Consider the following 25,345-nt stretch of genomic DNA (forward strand, 5'->3'; position numbering starts at 1 on the left):
AAAATGTTAAAAATTAAAATTTTTCATCATCAAATTTTCAAGATATACTAGTCCCGCAAAACTCAATTATAATCACATTTTTTGCAAATAATTCCAATTTTTTTTTGTTTTTTAAATTTCTTTCACTTTAACTTTTTGCCATCAAAAAAATTGGCAATTGTCAGTGTATGTTTATACTAAAATGCGGCCCAAATCTTGCAACATCATTTGAAAATTTGGAAAAACGACATAAACATTAAAAAAATGGTTATTGATTCAAATGAAATCATGCTGACTTAAAATGGAAATTTTTTAAGTTCACTGCAAAAACTTTACAATACCGATTTATTGATGTATGAAAAAAATTTTGAAAAATTATGCAAAAAATCAGTATTTGTTAAGCGAAAATCTCTATTATTTTCAATTTTAAAAAAAAAAAAAATAACATCACCATTGCAAAAATATAATGCATTTGTAGACTGCAAAATGTAAAAAATGGGTCAATTAAAAAACAAATAAAAACTGAAATTAAGATTGGATTTTACAAAAAATTATTTTATTCATAAATAAAAAAATTATATTGAACGATTTGAAACATTAAATGTTGTTAGGAAGAGAGAAAGCACATCAAATGTGAAACCACAATGAGAGACCTTCTTTCAAAAAATTAGGGAAAAAAAACATATTCAATATATGAACTGAATTTGGAAAATCTCAACATTTTGGAAAAAAAAAAAACCTTTCGCCAACTAATGACAAAAGTTTTTACATTGTTAGTTTATTCAAAATTTTATTTATCATTCTTCCTGCCTCTCTCAAAAAAAAATTTTTGGATAATTTTAAAATGCACAATATATAGATATTGGAATGATCGTTTTTAATTTTGTACAAAAATCGTTGCCACTTTGAGGCAAATTTTTATATTAAAAATTTGAAATTTTGAAATTGAAAAACAAAATAACTCGTTCGGCGGGTAATGCTTCAGCCTTAAAATTATTGAATTAAAATTTCAATCTTTGACAATGAAAATTTTTTTTTTTAATTGAAAAAACAAAGAAACACACAAATTATGATCGATGTATGCATTCATTTCATTATCTTTTTTTTCTTCAAATTTGTTTTTGTTAAATTATCATATTTTCCTATTTCATTTTTATGTAATAAAATTTCTCGCCGGTATATGGAATATTTGTTCATTTTTAGCGGTGTTATTTTGTGTTGTGTGTTTAATTAGTGGCCATTGATAGGGGATAGTGTGGCCACGGACGATTTCTTTACTAAACAGAGTATCACTGCGTGACAACACTTTTGCGACGCCATAAAATACATAGGTCCCGAAATTAATTAATTCAGTGTGGAACGTGATATATGGGCTACACAAAGATCGAAAATATTTGGGAATCGTACGAAAGTATTTGTACTCACGAAAAAAACTAGCTCTATATATACAAGGGGAGATAATACGTTTGTGAATAAAAAACCAATATACTCAATATCGTCTCTTAACTACGAGTCGGAACAATATCTATCACGAAAAATTGCTTCATTCCAATGCCTGTAACGAAATTGCAAACATACATGCTTTGATAAGTGAGTTTGTGTTCGCTCTATTGACCCAACTACAGCCCGGCGAGATTGCACAAAGTTCCCTCCCCTGTTTTCTGTTTAATACAATTTATTTATCTAAATTTCAAGGTTATTTTGACGTAATTGACATCAATTTGAATTTTCTCATTGTTTATTATGTAAAACTAGACGCATTTAATCAAGTTTTATTACGTACTTCTGAATGTACCGTCACAATATTATGCCATGGTTTAAGCAAACTTGTCTCTTGCGTTTTTTCCTAGCTTTTATATACTACTTTCCAAGGCAAGAATTTATTCTTAAATTGCGCTCAGATAGGGTAGAACCCTGTTTTAATCCAAATGCGGATTATCCAGGTTGTCTTTCTTTGGTCTGTAGCGTTCGCGCCAAAAACAATGAAAATTTAAAACAAAGAAACACACAAATTATGATCGATGTATGCATTCATTTCATTATCTTTTTTTTTCTTCAAATTTGTTTTTGTTAAATTATCATATTTTCCTATTTCATTTTTATGTAATAAAATTTCTCGCCGGTATATGGAATATTTGTTCATTTTTAGCGGTGTTATTTTGTGTTGTGTGTTTAATTAGTGGCCATTGATAGGGGATAGTGTGGCCACGGACGATTTCTTTACTAAACAGATTATCACTGCGTGACAACACTTTTGCGACGCCATAAAATACATAGGTCCCGAAATTAATTAATTCAGTGTGAAACGTGATATGTGGGCTTCACAAAGATCGAAAATATTTGGGAATCGTACGAAAGTATTTGTACTCACGAAAAAAGCTAGCTCTATATATACAAGGGGAGATAATACGTTTGTGAATAAAAAACCAATATACTCAATATCGTCTCTTAACTACGAGTCGGAACAATATCTATCACGAAAAATTGCTTCATTCCAATGCCTGTAACGAAATTGCAAACATACATGCTTTGATATGTTCAATTACGGTGTAGATCTATAATTGACCCAACTACAGCCCGGCGAGATTGCACAAAGTTCCCTCCCCTGTTTTCTGTTTAATACAATTTATTTATCTAAATTTCAAGGTTATTTTGACGTAATTGACATCAATTTGAATTTTCTTATTGTTTATTATGTAAAACTAGACGCATTTAATCAAGTTTTATTACGTACTTCTGAATGTACCGTCACAATATTATGCCATGGTTTAAGCAAACTTGTCTCTTGCGTTTTTTCCTAGCTTTTATATACTACTTTCCAAGGCAAGAATTTATTCTTAAATTGCGCTCAGATAGGGTAGAACCCTGTTTTAATCCAAATGCGGATTATCCAGGTTGTCTTTCTTTGGTCTGTAGCGTTCGCGCCAAAAACAATGAAAATTTAAAACAAAGAAACACACAAATTATGATCGATGTATGCATTCATTTCATTATCTTTTTTTTCTTCAAATTTGTTTTTGTTAAATTATCATATTTTCCTATTTCATTTTTATGTAATAAAATTTCTCGCCGGTATATGGAATATTTGTTCATTTTTAGCGGTGTTATTTTGTGTTGTGTGTTTAATTAGTGGCCATTGATAGGGGATAGTGTGGCCACGGACGATTTCTTTACTAAACAGATTATCACTGCGTGACAACAACACTTTTGCGACGCCATAAAATACATAGGTCCCGAAATTAATTAATTCAGTGTGAAACGTGATATGTGGGCTACACAAAGATCGAAAATATTTGGGAATCGTACGAAAGTATTTGTACTCACGAAAAAAGCTAGCTCTATATATACAAGGGGAGATAATACGTTTGTGAATAAAAAAACCAATATACTCAATATCGTCTCTTAACTACGAGTCGGAACAATATCTATCACGAAAAATTGCTTCATTCCAATGCCTGTAACGAAATTGCAAACATACATGCTTTGATAAGTGAGTTTGTGTTCGCTCTATTGACCCAACTACAGCCCGGCGAGATTGCACAAAGTTCCCTCCCCTGTTTTTCTGTTTAATACAATTTATTTATCTAAATTTCAAGGTTATTTTGACGTAATTGACATCAATTTGAATTTTCTCATTGTTTATTATGTAAAACTAGACGCATTTAATCAAGTTTTATTACGTACTTCTGAATGTACCGTCACAATATTATGCCATGGTTTAAGCAAACTTGTCTCTTGCGTTTTTTCCTAGCTTTTATATACTACTTTCCAAGGCAAGAATTTATTCTTAAATTGCGCTCAGATAGGGTAGAACCCTGTTTTAATCCAAATGCGGATTATCCAGGTTGTCTTTCTTTGGTCTGTAGCGTTCGCGCCAAAAACAATGAAAATTTAAAACAAAGAAACAACACAAATTATGATCGATGTATGCATTCATTTCATTATCTTTTTTTTCTTCAAATTTGTTTTTGTTAAATTATCATATTTTCCTATTTCATTTTTATGTAATAAAATTTCTCGCCGGCATATGGAATATTTGTTCATTTTTAGCGGTGTTATTTTGTGTCGTGTGTTTAATTAGTGGCCATTGATAGTGGATAGTGTGGCCACGGACGATTTCTTTACTAAACAGATTATCACTGCGTGACAACACTTTTGCGACGCCATAAAATACATAGGTCCCGAAATTAATTAATTCAGTGTGGAACGTGATATATGGGCTACACAAAGATCGAAAATATTTGGGAATCGTACGAAAGTATTTGTACTCACGAAAAAAAACTAGCTCTATATATACAAGGGGAGATAATACGTTTGTGAATAAAAAACCAATATACTCAATATCGTCTCTTAACTACGAGTCGGAACAATATCTATCACGAAAAATTGCTTCATTCCAATGCCTGTAACGAAATTGCAAACATACATGCTTTGATAAGTGAGTTTGTGTTCGCTCTATTGACCCAACTACAGCCCGGCGAGATTGCACAAAGTTCCCTCCCCTGTTTTCTGTTTAATACAATTTATTTATCTAAATTTCAAGGTTATTTTGACGTAATTGACATCAATTTGAATTTTCTCATTGTTTATTATGTAAAACTAGACGCATTTAATCAAGTTTTATTACGTACTTCTGAATGTACCGTCACAATATTATGCCATGGTTTAAGCAAACTTGTCTCTTGCGTTTTTTCCTAGCTTTTATATACTACTTTCCAAGGCAAGAATTTATTCTTAAATTGCGCTCAGATAGGGTAGAACCCTGTTTTAATCCAAATGCGGATTATCCAGGTTGTCTTTCTTTGGTCTGTAGCGTTCGCGCCAAAAACAATGAAAATTTAAAACAAAGAAACACACAAATTATGATCGATGTATGCATTCATTTCATTATCTTTTTTTTCTTCAAATTTGTTTTTGTTAAATTATCATATTTTCCTATTTCATTTTTATGTAATAAAATTTCTCGCCGGTATATGGAATATTTGTTCATTTTTAGCGGTGTTATTTTGTGTTGTGTGTTTAATTAGTGGCCATTGATAGGGGATAGTGTGGCCACGGACGATTTCTTTACTAAACAGATTATCACTGCGTGACAACACTTTTGCGACGCCATAAAATACATAGGTCCCGAAATTAATTAATTCAGTGTGAAACGTGATATGTGGGCTTCACAAAGATCGAAAATATTTTGGGAATCGTACGAAAGTATTTGTACTCACGAAAAAAGCTAGCTCTATATATACAAGGGGAGATAATACGTTTGTGAATAAAAAACCAATATACTCAATATCGTCTCTTAACTACGAGTCGGAACAATATCTATCACGAAAAATTGCTTCATTCCAATGCCTGTAACGAAATTGCAAAACATACATGCTTTGATAAGTGAGTTTGTGTTCGCTCTATTGACCCAACTACAGCCCGGCGAGATTGCACAAAGTTCCCTCCCCTGTTTTCTGTTTAATACAATTTATTTATCTAAATTTCAAGGTTATTTTGACGTAATTGACATCAATTTGAATTTTCTCATTGTTTATTATGTAAAACTAGACGCATTTAATCAAGTTTTATTACGTACTTCTGAATGTACCGTCACAATATTATGCCATGGTTTAAGCAAACTTGTCTCTTGCGTTTTTTCCTAGCTTTTATATACTACTTTCCAAGGCAAGAATTTATTCTTAAATTGCGCTCAGATAGGGTAGAACCCTGTTTTAATCCAAATGCGGATTATCCAGGTTGTCTTTCTTTGGTCTGTAGCGTTCGCGCCAAAAACAATGAAAATTTAAAACAAAGAAACACACAAATTATGATCGATGTATGCATTCATTTCATTATCTTTTTTTTCTTCAAATTTGTTTTTGTTAAATTATCATATTTTCCTATTTCATTTTTATGTAATAAAATTTCTCGCCGGCATATGGAATATTTGTTCATTTTTAGCGGTGTTATTTTGTGTCGTGTGTTTAATTAGTGGCCATTGATAGTGGATAGTGTGGCCACGGACGATTTCTTTACTAAACAGATTATCACTGCGTGACAACACTTTTGCGACGCCATAAAATACATAGGTCCCGAAATCGTCTCTTAACTACGAGTCGGAACAATATCTATCACGAAAAATTGCTTCATTCCAATGCCTGTAACGAAATTGCAAACATACATGCTTTGATAAGTGAGTTTGTGTTCGCTCTATTGACCCAACTACAGCCCGGCGAGATTGCACAAAGTTCCCTCCCCTGTTTTCTGTTTAATACAATTTATTTATCTAAATTTCAAGGTTATTTTGACGTAATTGACATCAATTTGAATTTTCTTATTGTTTATTATGTAAAACTAGACGCATTTAATCAAGTTTTATTACGTACTTCTGAATGTACCGTCACAATGTTATGCCATGGTTTAAGCAAACTTGTCTCTTGCGTTTTTTCCTAGCTTTTATATACTACTTTCCAAGGCAAGAATTTTGTTCTTAAATTGAAATGCATACATCGATCATAATTTGTGTGTTTCTTTGTTTTAAATTTTCATTGTTTTTGGCGCGAACGCTACAGACCAAAGAAAGACAACCTGGATAATCCGCATTTGGATTAAAACAGGGTTCTACCCTATCTGAGCGCAATTTAAGAATAAATTCTTGCCTTGGAAAGTAGTATATAAAAGCTAGGAAAAAAACGCAAGAGACAAGTTTGCTTAAACCATGGCATAATATTGTGACGGTACATTCAGAAGTACGTAATAAAACTTGATTAAATGCGTCTAGTTTTACATAATAAACAATGAGAAAATTCAAATTGATGTCAATTACGTCAAAATAACCTTGAAATTTAGATAAATAAATTGTATTAAACAGAAAACAGGGGAGGGAACTTTGTGCAATCTCGCCGGGCTGTAGTTGGGTCAATAGAGCGAACACAAACTCACTTATCAAAGCATGTATGTTTGCAATTTCGTTACAGGCATTGGAATGAAGCAATTTTTCGTGATAGATATTGTTCCGACTCGTAGTTAAGAGACGATATTGAGTATATTGGTTTTTTATTCACAAACGTATTATCTCCCCTTGTATATATAGAGCTAGTTTTTTTCGTGAGTACAAATACTTTCGTACGATTCCCAAATATTTTCGATCTTTGTGTAGCCCACATATCACGTTTCACACTGAATTAATTAATTTCGGGACCTATGTATTTTATGGCGTCGCAAAAGTGTTGTCACGCAGTGATAATCTGTTTAGTAAAGAAATCGTCCGTGGCCACACTATCCCCTATCAATGGCCACTAATTAAAACACACAACACAAAATAACACCGCTAAAAATGAACAAATATTCCATATACCGGCGAGAAATTTTATTACATAAAAATGAAATAGGAAAATATGATAATTTAACAAAAACAAATTTGAAGAAAAAAAAAGATAATGAAATGAATGCATACATCGATCATAATTTGTGTGTTTCTTTGTTTTAAATTTTCATTGTTTTTGGCGCGAACGCTACAGACCAAAGAAAGACAACCTGGATAATCCGCATTTGGATTAAAACAGGGTTCTACCCTATCTGAGCGCAATTTAAGAATAAATTCTTGCCTTGGAAAGTAGTATATAAAAGCTAGGAAAAAACGCAAGAGACAAGTTTGCTTAAACCATGGCATAATATTGTGACGGTACATTCAGAAGTACGTAATAAAACTTGATTAAATGCGTCTAGTTTTACATAATAAACAATGAGAAAATTCAAATTGATGTCAATTACGTCAAAATAACCTTGAAATTTAGATAAATAAATTGTATTAAACAGAAAACAGGGGAGGGAACTTTGTGCAATCTCGCCGGGCTGTAGTTGGGTCAATAGAGCGAACACAAACTCTTTTATCAAAGCATGTATGTTTGCAATTTCGTTACAGGCATTGGAATGAAGCAATTTTTCGTGATAGATATTGTTCCGACTCGTAGTTAAGAGACGATATTGAGTATATTGGTTTTTTATTCACAAACGTATTATCTCCCCTTGTATATATAGAGCTAGCTTTTTTCGTGAGTACAAATACTTTCGTACGATTCCCAAATATTTTCGATCTTTGTGAAGCCCACATATCACGTTTCACACTGAATTAATTAATTTCGGGACCTATGTATTTTATGGCGTCGCAAAAGTGTTGTCACGCAGTGATAATCTGTTTAGTAAAGAAATCGTCCGTGGCCACACTATCCCCTATCAATGGCCACTAATTAAACACACAACACAAAAAAAACACCGCTAAAAATGAACAAATATTCCATATGCCGGCGAGAAATTTTATTACATAAAAATGAAATAGGAAAATATGATAATTTAACAAAAACAAATTTGAAGAAAAAAAAAGATAATGAAATGAATGCATACATCGATCATAATTTGTGTGTTTCTTTGTTTTAAATTTTCATTGTTTTTGGCGCGAACGCTACAGACCAAAGAAAGACAACCTGGATAATCCGCATTTGGATTAAAACAGGGTTCTACCCTATCTGAGCGCAATTTAAGAATAAATTCTTGCCTTGGAAAGTAGTATATAAAAGCTAGGAAAAAACGCAAGAGACAAGTTTGCTTAAACCATGGCATAATATTGTGACGGTACATTCAGAAGTACGTAATAAAACTTGATTAAATGCGTCTAGTTTTACATAATAAACAATGAGAAAATTCAAATTGATGTCAATTACGTCAAAATAACCTTGAAATTTAGATAAATAAATTGTATTAAACAGAAAACAGGGGAGGGAACTTTGTGCAATCTCGCCGGGCTGTAGTTGGGTCAATAGAGCGAACACAAACTTTTATCAAAGCATGTATGTTTGCAATTTCGTTACAGGCATTGGAATGAAGCAATTTTTCGTGATAGATATTGTTCCGACTCGTAGTTAAGAGACGATATTGAGTATATTGGTTTTTTTATTCACAAACGTATTATCTCCCCTTGTATATATAGAGCTAGTTTTTTTCGTGAGTACAAATACTTTCGTACGATTCCCAAATATTTTCGATCTTTGTGTAGCCCACATATCACGTTTCACACTGAATTAATTAATTTCGGGACCTATGTATTTTATGGCGTCGCAAAAGTGTTGTCACGCAGTGATAATCTGTTTAGTAAAGAAATCGTCCGTGGCCACACTATCCCCTATCAATGGCCACTAATTAAACACACAACACAAAATAACACCGCTAAAAATGAACAAATATTCCATATGCCGGCGAGAAATTTTATTACATAAAAATGAAATAGGAAAATATGATAATTTAACAAAAACAAATTTGAAGAAAAAAAAAGATAATGAAATGAATGCATACATCGATCATAATTTGTGTGTTTCTTTGTTTTAAATTTTCATTGTTTTTGGCGCGAACGCTACAGACCAAAGAAAGACAACCTGGATAATCCGCATTTGGATTAAAACAGGGTTCTACCCTATCTGAGCGCAATTTAAGAATAAATTCTTGCCTTGGAAAGTAGTATATAAAAGCTAGGAAAAAACGCAAGAGACAAGTTTGCTTAAACCATGGCATAATATTGTGACGGTACATTCAGAAGTACGTAATAAAACTTGATTAAATGCGTCTAGTTTTACATAATAAACAACAATAAGAAAATTCAAATTGATGTCAATTACGTCAAAATAACCTTGAAATTTAGATAAATAAATTGTATTAAACAGAAAACAGGGGAGGGAACTTTGTGCAATCTCGCCGGGCTGTAGTTGGGTCAATAGAGCGAACACAAACTCTTTTATCAAAGCATGTATGTTTGCAATTTCGTTACAGGCATTGGAATGAAGCAATTTTTCGTGATAGATATTGTTCCGACTCGTAGTTAAGAGACGATATTGAGTATATTGGTTTTTTATTCACAAACGTATTATCTCCCCTTGTATATATAGAGCTAGCTTTTTTCGTGAGTACAAATACTTTCGTACGATTCCCAAATATTTTCGATCTTTGTGAAGCCCACATATCACGTTTCACACTGAATTAATTAATTTCGGGACCTATGTATTTTATGGCGTCGCAAAAGTGTTGTCACGCAGTGATAATCTGTTTAGTAAAGAAATCGTCCGTGGCCACACTATCCCCTATCAATGGCCACTAATTAAACACACAACACAAAATAACACCGCTAAAAATGAACAAATATTCCATATACCGGCGAGAAATTTTATTACATAAAAATGAAATAGGAAAATATGATAATTTAACAAAAACAAATTTGAAGAAAAAAAAGATAATGAAATGAATGCATACATCGATCATAATTTGTGTGTTTCTTTGTTTTAAATTTTCATTGTTTTTGGCGCGAACGCTACAGACCAAAGAAAGACAACCTGGATAATCCGTATTTGGATTAAAACAGGGTTCTGCCCTATCTGAGCGCAATTTAAGAATAAATTCTTGCCTTGGAAAGTAGTATATAAAAGCTAGGAAAAAACGCAAGAGACAAGTTTTGCTTAAACCATGGCATAATATTGTGACGGTACATTCAGAAGTACGTAATAAAACTTGATTAAATGCGTCTAGTTTTACATAATAAACAATGAGAAAATTCAAATTGATGTCAATTACGTCAAAATAACCTTGAAATTTAGATAAATAAATTGTATTAAACAGAAAACAGGGGAGGGAACTTTGTGCAATCTCGCCGGGCTGTAGTTGGGTCAATAGAGCGAACACAAACTCTTTTATCAAAGCATGTATGTTTGCAATTTCGTTACAGGCATTGGAATGAAGCAATTTTTCGTGATAGATATTGTTCCGACTCGTAGTTAAGAGACGATATTGAGTATATTGGTTTTTTATTCACAAACGTATTATCTCCCCTTGTATATATAGAGCTAGCTTTTTTCGTGAGTACAAATACTTTCGTACGATTCCCAAATATTTTCGATCTTTGTGAAGCCCACATATCACGTTTCACACTGAATTAATTAATTTCGGGACCTATGTATTTTATGGCGTCGCAAAAGTGTTGTCACGCAGTGATAATCTGTTTAGTAAAGAAATCGTCCGTGGCCACACTATCCCCTATCAATGGCCACTAATTAAACACACACAACACAAAATAACACCGCTAAAAATGAACAAATATTCCATATACCGGCGAGAAATTTTATTACATAAAAATGAAATAGGAAAATATGATAATTTAACAAAAACAAATTTGAAGAAAAAAAAGATAATGAAATAAATGCATACATCGATCATAATTTGTGTGTTTCTTTGTTTTAAATTTTCATTGTTTTTGGCGCGAACGCTACAGACCAAAGAAAGACAACCTGGATAATCCGCATTTGGATTAAAACAGGGTTCTACCCTATCTGAGCGCAATTTAAGAATAAATTCTTGCCTTGGAAAGTAGTATATAAAAGCTAGGAAAAAACGCAAGAGACAAGTTTGCTTAAACCATGGCATAACATTGTGACGGTACATTCAGAAGTACGTAATAAAACTTGATTAAAATGCGTCTAGTTTTACATAATAAACAATGAGAAAATTCAAATTGATGTCAATTACGCCAAAATAACCTTGAAATTTAGATAAATAAATTATATTAAACAGAAAACAGGGGAGGGAACTTTGTGCAATCTCGCCGGGCTGTAGTTGGGTCAATAGAGCGAACACAAACTCACTTATCAAAGCATGTATGTTTGCAATTTCGTTACAGGCATTGGAATGAAGCAATTTTTCGTGATAGATATTGTTCCGACTCGTAGTTAAGAGACGATATTGAGTATATTGGTTTTTTATTCACAAACGTATTATCTCCCCTTGTATATATAGAGCTAGCTTTTTTCGTGAGTACAAATACTTTCGTACGATTCCCAAATATTTTCGATCTTTGTGAAGCCCACATATCACGTTTCACACTGAATTAATTAATTTCGGGACCTATGTATTTTATGGCGTCGCAAAAGTGTTGTCACGCAGTGATAATCTGTTTAGTAAAGAAATCGTCCGTGGCCACACTATCCCCTATCAATGGCCACTAATTAAACACACAACACAAAATAACACCGCTAAAAATGAACAAATATTCCATATACCGGCGAGAAATTTTATTACATAAAAATGAAATAGGAAAATATGATAATTTAACAAAAACAAATTTGAAGAAAAAAAAGATAATGAAATGAATGCATACATCGATCATAATTTGTGTGTTTCTTTGTTTTAAATTTTCATTGTTTTTGGCGCGAACGCTACAGACCAAAGAAAGACAACCTGGATAATCCGCATTTGGATTAAAACAGGGTTCTACCCTATCTGAGCGCAATTTAAGAATAAATTCTTGCCTTGGAAAGTAGTATATAAAAGCTAGGAAAAAACGCAAGAGACAAGTTTGCTTAAACCATGGCATAACATTGTGACGGTACATTCAGAAGTACGTAATAAAACTTGATTAAATGCGTCTAGTTTTACATAATAAACAATAAGAAAATTCAAATTGATGTCAATTACGCCAAAATAACCTTGAAATTTAGTTCCGATAAAACTTTAAGATGGCTGCCGTTGAATAATAAACATTAACCGAAAACATTTCAGTGCCAGTTATGTCATATAAGCATCAACAATTATCTGTATCGATGTTTTCAAAGCAATTAGTCTGCATCACTAATTGAATTATCATCGAATTATCCAGGTATCATTATAATGGTAAATCATATGATGAAATATAATTATTATTACAGGCATTTGTTCATTAATACGATATCTAATAAATATCACAACTCATGGCATGCTGGGGATTTTCTCCAACGCTCTAGCATCACCATTGACCATAACATTCACACTTTTATAATCGACATAAAGACACATTTAAAATCTATATGTGAAGTGTTTTACATATATTTGATCATCCTACTCATATTACCAATGTTTTCCAAAGTTGTAGATTATATAGGGTACAGGACACAGGGTGCTGATGTGGGCCGATCGATGTCGTGACATGATTACAGTGTCAAATCGTCAAATACATGTATATGATTTGAATACCTGAGTTGCAATTTACACATATGATTAATATCAACATAAAATACAAGTGTAAACCTTTGGATCGACAACACATAACGTACAACAACATACAAATGTATATATGTCATATTAGTAGTAAATACCTTTATAATAATAAAATAAATATATAATTATATATTACTAGAAACAGGGATTGTGAACTCGAGCCTCTTTGTAAGAATGATGATAAATTATGAATAAATGAACTAATATCTATGTTCAACACTTATGAGAACAATTTGAACTCTCTTTCCATTTAACTTTGTTTGAATATTTGTGACAATATGTTGGAACTTTGTACTTTAATCTTAATTGTTAAACATTTCAATAATTACATGTATGCGATATATGAAGCCCAGTTAAATTGTGTGTACTTGCGCATCGCCGAGATGTTACTGACCACGACCGACCACATATACATCACCCCAACCTCGCGGTGCCCCACACATTTCAAATATGTTATGGTAGTGCCATCAAAAGGATTAGAATTGTGTGCTAATGGGATGAGAAGTGATAGCGGTCTTTCACATCCGCACTGAACATTTGCAAGGCGACCTGGGAATTTGTTCTTATGTCCTTGCAGATTTATGGTAGTGCGCTCGAGGGTGCTGACTAGGTACTGCTTTCTTTTCTCCTTCCCTCCCCCTATCTCTAAGGTCATGCCAATAATCTAAGTTCTCGTTAAAGGCAGCTGGTTGCTGAACAATACAAACAAGATCCTAATTTATAACAATATACACGGACGCGTTGCAAGATACGTTTTATAGCCGAAACTCCGACTGAAGTTTTAGCGGCACTGAAACTATTTATATCACATGCGTTAGCGTTTTGTAAGGTTAAAGCAATGTTTTACTGTGTACTAATTAAATTTGCTTGATAATTGACAAAAACATCATTTTTAGCCAGCATCACCAGATTATGGGTTACGGTAATGAGTTATCATGTTCGGCCGTCCGTATGTAATAAAATTTGTGCTATCTCCATTTCTCAGAAATCGTAAAAGTGGAGTTTTGTCAAAACCAATTGCATGCCGTCGCTGCATATGCAATATGCATATGGAGAGAAGTTGAAAAACTTATTGCAATAAAATTATTTAAATCATTAAAATATGGGTTTGATGAGAAAACAAGATGGTCAGTATGAATTTGACATTTGCTTCTTGTCATCGCTATTTATAAAGCTGCCACACAACAGCACATTTTTGTACAATAGAACAGCACATACAAAAAATATGATTATATCAAATTTTTTTAATGCTGCGGGTCGCATTGTTGATTTTAAACCTCGATGGTAACTATTTCTCTGAAGATATTTGTTCAGCGGCGTAACTAATCTATGTACAAGTTAATACCATTATTATATATATGTATGTTGCGATAATATAAATGATCTACGTAAATTAGCAAAGTTAATATTTGAGGCGATGGAAAACGATCCTCTCTTAATCTCGGATCATATCCTATTATTGTATAATATGAGTTGTAAGGTGTGTAGCTTCTGTATAGTTAACAAATACTATTTGTGGACAACTTATAAATCATATGTGATTGCGAATGTGACAATTTGCAACCATGTAATAGGGACTTCTATTGTGAGTGTATGTATTTTACACGACCGCTGATGAAATATTATAATGTTGTATGTGTTTTTCGAATATTAATTTTTGAATGTTGAGTGAAATATTTGTAATTATTGTATCCAATAAGTTTGAATTTGATTACGTTGTGCAAGAAAACAGCATACGGTGAGCAGTCGGACATGTATTTTGTAGTAAGGAATACAATTGCAAATGTAGATAAGCTTTATTAGAAAACTGCATATGGGTACTGTATAAATAAATTTGTCGAAAAGATTCATGACAACGTATGAATGTTTTCTGGCGGTTAACATGAGATGATTAAATAGCACTTAAAGGCAATTGTGTAACAATTGACCAACCATTTTGTAGAGCCTACGAAAATGTGCTTATTAATCTTCCTGTGTGATTGGCCAACAAGTAAACACCACTGGACGCATGCATCGGTGTATCTACATATGTGTGTACGAGGTTTACATGTACCGCGTTCACATACGTACATGTATACGACGGTGGGTGTTAAAGAAGGATAGTGATAGTAACCAACGTAATCAGATTACGTTCGTTAAAAGTGAAGAAAAAACAAGACAAGTAATGAATTCGGATTTAAATGAGAGGAATCTAATCCTTTGTGGAAAACAAAAAAGGAGGATTAAGACAATGAAAAGAAACAGTGATGTGGATTCTTTCAAGGTAACACAGTGTTCTAGATGAATTATTTTTAGATTTTATAACAATACATTTTAAATATACCATTTGAACATTGTTATGTTTTTAAGTTAGATATGTTTTTTAACATTTATGTAACAGAAAATAGGTGTATAAAATGATAACTGGTAAACAGTATAACCCCTCGGACGTTTTTGTTTATTTAAAATCCTATCACATGTTTTAATTTGGCTATTTCGATATGTGATTGTGTGTAATGCCAGTATTACGAATAGATGTGCCTATACAAATGTATAAGCAGTAGAATGAAAACCAGTAACTCAATATTGATGTCGATACTTCATGATTGATATTTGTTATGTATTTCCACTCCGCAACGCTACCGGTTAAACCGTATCAGAGATCAGAAAATATGGCACGTACTTCACAGAATGTTTCCGTTCAAATCCTTAAAAGTACAAGCCAGAGTATTGCGACTGATAGAAACAAAACAAAAAATAAGTGCATGTACATCCCCGCTATAGAATCGATTATTCCGACAAACGTACACTCGTCCATTGTATATTTCGACTTTAAAAACGGATTCGTATTGTTTCATAGGTCAAAGATATTTATGTTTGTATTTTTACAATTATTAATCGCTTTCAATTTTTGTACATTTAGCTAGGCGAAGTGCTGCATAGATTAATATATCTGAATAGATTATAGATTTCAACGTATCGTGTTTCTGTTATACACGAGGAAAGCTGTTAATAACACTATATACATAAGCATATAATATGAACTACCTCACCAGACCCCCTTTGTCGACCACATGCGAGATGAGCTATTGGCTCAATGAGGTATCAAGTTTAAATAAATTTGCTATTAATATTATTGATATGGTTCGCTGGTACCGAGATCTATCATTATCACTGCAGGCCACAGCTCATATACGACCAAATAATATCAATAAGTACTTGTTAAAGATACATATGTCGTTCTTTACAATGTACGTGTTGTTTTAAGAGAATGTTTTTGTATCGTAAAGAAGTCATAATTCATTGTGTTAGACGTACATCTGTAACCAACAACTGACTCATTTTGCACATCTTAGATTATATCCAAAAATATCTGACATAAAAGCTATAAAAATAAATAATATTTTGAAAATGGACAAAATTCGTGATCTATTCAGTACTGTATTTGCTGCCATGCGCTTAGGGTAACTGTTAATCTGCGTAAGAATTAGAAAACGGTAATCGAAGTATTATAAATTTTGGGAACTCTGAAATTGATTTGTAATTTCAAGCTGATAGTTGTAATAATCTGAATGTTTCTACGTAATGGTGACCTTGTTTTTCTCGTTTTAGACGAAAATGGAGTATAAACAGAGTAAAATACATAAATACCATTTGTTTATATCTAAATAGTATTGTTACATATTTGAACTCCCCCTTTAGAAATTATAATAAAAAAATAGTTCTCAGATTGACGTATCACTTATCACAATAAAATGAAACAAACATTGCAAGCAGCTGTGTTCCACTAAGTTTATGTGTACAGAGGTACAGAGCTAAATACCAAAAATGTCTTAAACATAAATCTGGGAGACAAAAATCTAAATTTTTCAGAAATGATGTCTTTGATTGTCATTAAATTTTGCCAGTACAACAATCAGAATAGTGATGATTTTGAGCCATAGAATTGAAATGGAACATTATTTTATTATTCGGTTCCAATACGGAGAAAATAAAATAATGATAATGATAATAAAAAATAGGTGTTTCAATAGAAGGAGGATTTGATGTTTATATCATACATATAAGAACGGTAATAACCTGCTTTGTATAGCGATATATAACAACCTGGCAAAATATCTTTTTCTCGGTCGCATAGTAGACTTCAATAATTTCAGCCTGAATCTTCATGTTGATGGAAGGTCATTGGATCGTGACAATATCGATGACGCCATAATTTCCATTATGACGTTATCACACATACAATAAGTTAAATTAGGATACTCATGCTCTCAAAAACATTTTGCATTGAAAATAAAGGTTTCGTATTGCAAAAGTTTGTTATTGTCTGTTTAAGACGGGACATGTCTTTTGGGACACACCGTATATATATATGTGTGTATTTCATTAGAACGAGCAATACAGCTGTATAAGATATAATTATCATAAACCGGCCAGGATGGTTGCGGTCAGATAACCCGGTTGAACTAATGTTTCACATCATTGGACAGATCTATCATGAGAAGCAAATATATTTGCAAATGACCTAGGCAAAGTTTCCTTTGGGTTTTTTATTTAGTAAATATTATAAACGCATTTAGTCCAGTTCTGTATGAAATATAGGATAATCTATCTTTTTATCTTTCAGAGATCATTATTGTGGAATACAACTCGATAACAACAAACTTGGTCACCAAAGAAAACAAAAGCTGAGGGAAGAGTAATGAAAAACCTTGAAGAGAATGTTTGGAAAAGAGACTCATATAATTTTGATTAGAAATACAATATTTGTATCGTGCCATTGAACTTTTCGGAAGACAGTAAAACTCTTATTGTGAAACACAAAACAAAAAAAAACAATTCTCATTCCGTTTCTACTACTAGAAAAAAACAACAGCTGATCATGATGTTTTAGTTTAAACAAAATCAAATTTCAACTTCGAGTAAAGGGGGTTCCAACAAAACAAAACATTGCGATTTTATGCTTACTTTTCTGAACACATATACTTTGCTAATCTCCATATATTCTATATATCTAAACATGATTTTGTTGACAAAAATAATTTCCAATTAAATATGTGTAGATACCTTAACATTATAAAACAATGTTAGTAGGTGAAAGCATTTGATAAAGCCGTTACCTTTTAATAAGACTACGCATACAGATACAAGCAATGTAATAAGACTTATTGTGAAATGAGTTTTGCTTCCTTCGTGTGCAGGTATGCAATATAGCTCTTTGTGTTCAAATATGATAACTAGTTACCAATATACAACAACAAAGTTAGGTATATATTTTGTTTCTAAAACCCCTGTCAATGTGCCCCATTGGGAGTGTGTGCCTGGCCAAGTGAATTTCAGTTAAACATTACCGATACCATTGGGATTATACCTGTAAATGTTTTCTACCAAATTGTCATGCCGATAAAATCAGCCAGAACATATCAATACATACATGTATGTGTATATTAAAGTACCGTTCCGTTCCGAAATATTTATGTCGGGTTCCTAATTAGACAGATTCAGGTGGAAACATATACATCTATTAGTTAGTGTTCGTATCCGTTCTCACAATTATGGTTCGGACAAATGTAGTTGAATAATATAGACTAGCAATAAAGTCAGCGGTCGGTAAAGTAACGCAACCACTTTGCTTTTATCCGCCACTAGAATAAAAACTGAATGTCTCCTAACTGAATAAAAATATTAAATGTACAGTAGACACTGTGCTTGCGTTATGTATATTTTTTTATATATATATCGCATACGTTAACATTTATATAATATAGAATAGTCCCTACCTTGAGAGAGACAGATCACTACTTTCGAGGAATAAATATACATGTGTATGATTAATTTGGACATTTTTCAAAACTTGTACGATGTAGGGAATTCGCTACATTGAGAGGCCAGGGATCTTTGCATCTCCATTTTTCAAACGATGTAGGGAATTCCCAACATTGAAAATCTATGTATATGAACCTTTCAGGCGTTTAGTACGATGTAGCCAATTCGCTACATTGAAAGACAATGTTTTTTTTGCATCTCAATATTTCAGACGACGTAGGGAATTCGCTACATTGAAACGCACAATATAAGAACTTAACGGCCATTTTCAAAAAGATACACAATGTAGGGAATTCCCTACATTGAGAATGTAGGGAATTCCCTACATTGAGAATGTAGGGAATTCCCTACATTGAGAGGCCAAGCATATATATACCTCATTATTTCAGACGACGTAGGGAATTCGCTACATTGATAGGCCAGGGATCTTTGCATCCAAATTTTTGAAACGAAGTAGGGGATTCGCTACATTGAAACGCAAGGTACATGTATCTGAACCTTTCGGACGTAGGGGATTCGCTACATTTGAACGCAAGGTTTCTGAACCTTTCGGACGTTTTCAAAAAATTGTACCATGTAGGAAATCCCCTACATTGAAGATCCATATATATGAATCTTTCGAACGTTTTCAGAAAAATGTGTAATGTAGGGAATTCGCTACATTGAAACCTCATGTAACTTTGCATCTCAATATATCAGACGATGTAGGGAATACGCTACATTGAAAGGCAAGGCAATGTAGAAAAAATAAGACATTGTAGGGAATATGCTACATGTGAAGACAAGGAAAAGGCAAACATATAGCAATATCCTTTCCTCAAAGTATCCCAATTTCGAAAAAAAGTAGGAAATGACTCAAAATCGCTTCTTAATGGCTTCAATGGGAAAGGTGAAATAGTTTCATCTTATTTGGAATTGCGTTTGTTGTAAATTAAATCGTTTTAAACTTTCGCGGGCATTTACTTTGCCATTTTGAATACTTCGCACCTGAAAATCCGCCATTTTGTAGATCATATTACGGACAATAAATGTACAAAAAATTATAACCATAACTTTAAACCGCTTTGTACCGGAAGTCGGAAACCTTTAAGCTTTTTAAGCGGCAAAACTTTTATACCGACTACAAATATGCAAAACATCAGAGTGATATATTAAAACCCCTTGAAACAGGAAGCCGGCAAAGTGATGTGCAGAGACGCGTCTCATACGTGACGAACTTTACGGAGCCATATTTTGGCCATTTTTAAAGTTATGCAACCCGGACTTTGTGGAATTGTCATCATTTTTTACCATCTATCGTTGTACAAAAAATTAGCGCTCTAGCTCACAAAAGCATTTTTCACAAAAATCTTTGTCGGTCAAAATATCGGCCATTTTTGAAATTTTCGCAAATGTGACTAGGATTCGTGGTGCAGCTTGCAATTGTCTATCTTTGTACAAAAAATTAGCGCTCTAGCTCACAACAAGATTTACCGAAAAAATAGCCCTAACACGGAACTTGATAAATCGTGTCAAATTTGGCGGGCATAATCTCGGCCATTATGGGAGGTTCCCACTTCATAAAAACGCCATATTGTCAGGCATTTTCCAGACTTTTCGCGATTGAAAAATCAAAGCGATATATAAAAACCACTTTGTACCGGAAGTGGCCAAAGTTGAACGCAAAAAATGTTCAAATCTTACCGTGTCAAACTTTTGGCGGGTAAAAACTTAGGTTAATTTACAGTTATGTGCATCTATAAAACCACCATTATGTAGTACATGCACGTGTGTACGGTTGTGCAAAAAAATCGTATCAATATTTCCCGATACATGGATAAATCGTCTGAAATTAGACGGTCAAAGTTGTGTTGTAAATTAAATCGTTTTAAACTTTCGCGGGCATTTACTTTGCCATTTTGAATACTTCGCACCTGAAAATCCGCCATTTTGTAGATCATATTACGGACAATAAATGTACAAAAAATTATAACCATAACTTTAAACCGCTTTGTACCGGAAGTCGGAAACCTTTTTAAGCGGCAAAACCGACTTATTAAGATTCTGTCATTTTTGGCGGGAAAATACTCAGCCATTTTGAAAGATATGCCCCTGAAAATTGGCAGTGTTGTAGACTTTTATACCGACTACAAATATGCAAAACATCAGAGTGATATATTAAAACCCCTTGAAACAGGAAGCCGGCAAAGTGATGTGCAGAGACGCGTCTCATACGTGACGAACTTTACGGAGCCATATTTTGGCCATTTTTAAAGTTATGCAACCCGGACTTTGTGGAATTGTCATCATTTTTTACCATCTATCGTTGTACAAAAAATTAGCGCTCTAGCTCACAAAAGCATTTTTCACAAAAATCTTTGTCGGTCAAAATATCGGCCATTTTTGAAATTTTCGCAAAATGTGACTAGGATTCGTGGTGCAGCTTGCAATTGTCTATCTTTGTACAAAAAATTAGCGCTCTAGCTCACAACAAGATTTACCGAAAAAAATAGCCCTAACACGGAACTTGATAAATCGTGTCAAATTTGGCGGGCAAAATCTCGGCCATTATGGGAGGTTCCCACTTCATAAAAACGCCATATTGTCAGGCATTTTCCAGACTTTTCGCGATTGAAAAATCAAAGCGATATATAAAAACCACTTTGTACCGGAAGTGGCCAAAGTTGAACGCAAAAAAATGTTCAAATCTTACCGTGTCAAACTTTTGGCGGGTAAAAACTTAGGTTAATTTACAGTTATGTGCATCTATAAAACCACCATTATGTAGTACATGCACGTGTGTACGGTTGTGTAAAAAATCGTATCAATATTTCAAAACAACATGGATAAATCGTCTGAAATTAGACGGTCAAAGTTGTGTTGTAAATTAAATTTTAAACTTTCGCGGGCATTTACTTTGCCATTTTGAATACTTCGCACCTGAAAATCCGCCATTTTGTAGATCATATTACGGACAATAAATGTACAAAAAATTATAACCATAACTTTAAACCGCTTTGTACCGGAAGTCGGAAACCTTTTTAAGCGGCAAAACCGACTTATTAAGATTCTGTCATTTTTGGCGGGAAAATACTCAGCCATTTTGAAAGATATGCCCCTGAAAATTGGCAGTGTTGTAGACTTTTATACCGACTACAAATATGCAAAACATCAGAGTGATATATTAAAACCCCTTGAAACAGGAAGCCGGCAAAGTGATGTGCAGAGACGCGTCTCATACGTGACGAACTTTACGGAGCCATATTTTGGCCATTTTAAAAGTTATGCAACCCGGACTTTGTGGAATTGTCATCATTTTTTACCATCTATCGTTGTACAAAAAATTAGCGCTCTAGCTCACAAAAGCATTTTTCACAAAAATCTTTGTCGGTCAAAATATCGGCCATTTTTTGAAATTTTCGCAAATGTGACTAGGATTCGTGGTGCAGCTTGCAATTGTCTATCTTTGTACAAAAAATTAGCGCTCTAGCTCACAACAAGATTTACCGAAAAAAATAGCCCTAACACGGAACTTGATAAATCGTGTCAAATTTGGCGGGCAAAATCTCGGCCATTATGGGAGGTTCCCACTTCATAAAAAACGCCATATTGTCAGGCATTTTCCAGACTTTTCGCGATTGAAAAATCAAAGCGATATATAAAAACCACTTTGTACCGGAAGTGGCCAAAGTTGAACGCAAAAAATGTTCAAATCTTACCGTGTCAAACTTTTGGCGGGTAAAAACTTAGGTTAATTTACAGTTATGTGCATCTATAAAACCACCATTATGTAGTACATGCACGTGTGTACGGTTGTGCAAAAAATCGTATCAATATTTCAAAACAACATGGATAAATCGTCTGAAATTAGACGGTCAAAGTTGTGTTGTAAATTAAATCGTTTTAAACTTTCGCGGGCATTTACTTTGCCATTTTGAATACTTCGCACCTGAAAATCCGCCATTTTGTAGATCATATTACGGACAATAAATGTACAAAAAATTATAACCATAACTTTAAACCGCTTTGTACCGGAAGTCGGAAACCTTTTTAAGCGGCAAAACCGACTTATTAAGATTCTGTCATTTTTGGCGGGAAAATACTCAGCCATTTTGAAAGATATGCCCCTGAAAATTGGCAGTGTTGTAGACTTTTATACCGACTACAAATATGCAAAACATCAGAGTGATATATTAAAACCCCTTGAAACAGGAAGCCGGCAAAGTGATGTGCAGAGACGCGTCTCATACGTGACGAACTTTACGGAGCCATATTTTGGCCATTTTTAAAGTTATGCAACCCGGACTTTGTGGAATTGTCATCATTTTTTACCATCTATCGTTGTACAAAAAATTAGCGCTCTAGCTCACAAAAGCATTTTTCACAAAAATCTTTGTCGGTCAAAATATCGGCCATTTTTGAAATTTTCGCAAATGTGACTAGGATTCGTGGTGCAGCTTGCAATTGTCTATCTTTGTACAAAAAATTAGCGCTCTAGCTCACAACAAGATTTACCGAAAAAATAGCCCTAACACGGAACTTGATAAATCGTGTCAAATTTGGCGGGCAAAATCTCGGCCATTATGGGAGGTTCCCACTTCATAAAAACGCCATATTGTCAGGCATTTTCCAGACTTTTCGCGATTGAAAAATCAAAGCGATATATAAAAACCACTTTGTACCGGAAGTGGCCAAAGTTGAACGCAAAAAAATGTTCAAATCTTACCGTGTCAAACTTTTGGCGGGTAAAAACTTAGGTTAATTTACAGTTATGTGCATCTATAAAACCACCATTTTGTAGTACATGCACGTGTGTACGGTTGTGCAAAAAATCGTATCAATATTTCAAAACAACATGGATAAATCGTCTGAAATTAGACGGTCAAAGTTGTGTTGTAAATTAAATCGTTTTAAACTTTCGCGGGCATTTACTTTGCCATTTTGAATACTTCGCACCTGAAAATCCGCCATTTTGTAGATCATATTACGGACAATAAATGTACAAAAAAATTATAACCATAACTTTAAACCGCTTTGTACCGGAAGTCGGAAACCTTTTTAAGCGGCAAAACCGACTTATTAAGATTCTGTCATTTTTGGCGGGAAAATACTCAGCCATTTTGAAAGATATGCCCCTGAAAATTGGCAGTGTTGTAGACTTTTATACCGACTACACAAATATGCAAAACATCAGAGTGATATATTAAAACCCCTTGAAACAGGAAGCCGGCAAAGTGATGTGCAGAGACGCGTCTCATACGTGACGAACTTTACGGAGCCATATTTTGGCCATTTTTAAAGTTATGCAACCCGGACTTTGTGGAATTGTCATCATTTTTTACCATCTATCGTTGTACAAAAAATTAGCGCTCTAGCTCACAAAAGCATTTTTCACAAAAATCTTTGTCGGTCAAAAATACGGCCATTTTTGAAATTTTCGCAAATGTGACTAGGATTCGTGGTGCAGCTTGCATTTGTCTATCTTTGTACAAAAAATTAGCGCTCTAGCTCACAACAAGATTTACCGAAAAAATAGCCCTAACACGGAACTTTGATAAATCGTGTCAAATTTGGCGGGCAAAATCTCGGCCATTATGGGAGGTTCCCACTTCATAAAAACGCCATATTGTCAGGCATTTTCCAGACTTTTCGCGATTGAAAAATCAAAGCGATATATAAAAAACCACTTTGTACCGGAAGTGGCCAAAGTTGAACGCAAAAAAATGTTCAAATCTTACCGTGTCAAACTTTTGGCGGGTAAAAACTTAGGTTAATTTACAGTTATGTGCATCTATAAAACCACCATTATGTAGTACATGCACGTGTGTACGGTTGTGCAAAAAATCGTATCAATATTTCAAAACAACATGGATAAATCGTCTGAAATTAGACGGTCAAAGTTGTGTTGTAAATTAAATCGTTTTAAACTTTCGCGGGCATTTACTTTGCCATTTTGAATACTTCGCACCTGAAAATCCGCCATTTTGTAGATCATATTACGGACAATAAATGTACAAAAAATTATAACCATAACTTTAAACCGCTTTGTACCGGAAGTCGGAAACCTTTTTAAGCGGCAAAACCGACTTATTAAGATTCTGTCATTTTTGGCGGGAAAATACTCAGCCATTTTGAAAGATATGCCCCTGAAAATTGGCAGTGTTGTAGACTTTTATACCGACTACAAATATGCAAAACATCAGAGTGATATATTAAAACCCCTTGAAACAGGAAGCCGGCAAAGTGATGTGCAGAGACGCGTCTCATACGTGACGAACTTTACGGAGCCATATTTTGGCCATTTTTAAAGTTATGCAACCCGGACTTTGTGGAATTGTCATCATTTTTTACCATCTATCGTTGTACAAAAAATTAGCGCTCTAGCTCACAAAAGCATTTTTCACAAAAATCTTTGTCGGTCAAAATATCGGCCATTTTTGAAATTTTCGCAAATGTGACTAGGATTCGTGGTGCAGCTTGCAATTGTCTATCTTTGTACAAAAAATTAGCGCTCTAGCTCACAACAAGATTTACC

At 33.7% G+C, this 25,345-nt stretch overlaps 1 long non-coding RNA gene across 1 annotated transcript; it reads left to right on the forward strand.

The window, feature by feature from the left end:
- Positions 1-14,511: 14,511 nt before the first annotated feature.
- Positions 14,512-18,704, forward strand: LOC138322369 (uncharacterized). Its single transcript, XR_011208373.1, has 2 exons — positions 14,512-15,289; positions 17,633-18,704. It is a non-coding gene; the product is annotated as an uncharacterized lncRNA (long non-coding RNA).
- The last annotated feature ends 6,641 nt before the right edge of the window (positions 18,705-25,345 follow it).

Source organism: Argopecten irradians, chromosome 4 (genome assembly GCF_041381155.1).
Source record: "Argopecten irradians isolate NY chromosome 4, Ai_NY, whole genome shotgun sequence".
Taxonomy (NCBI): domain Eukaryota; kingdom Metazoa; phylum Mollusca; class Bivalvia; order Pectinida; family Pectinidae; genus Argopecten; species Argopecten irradians.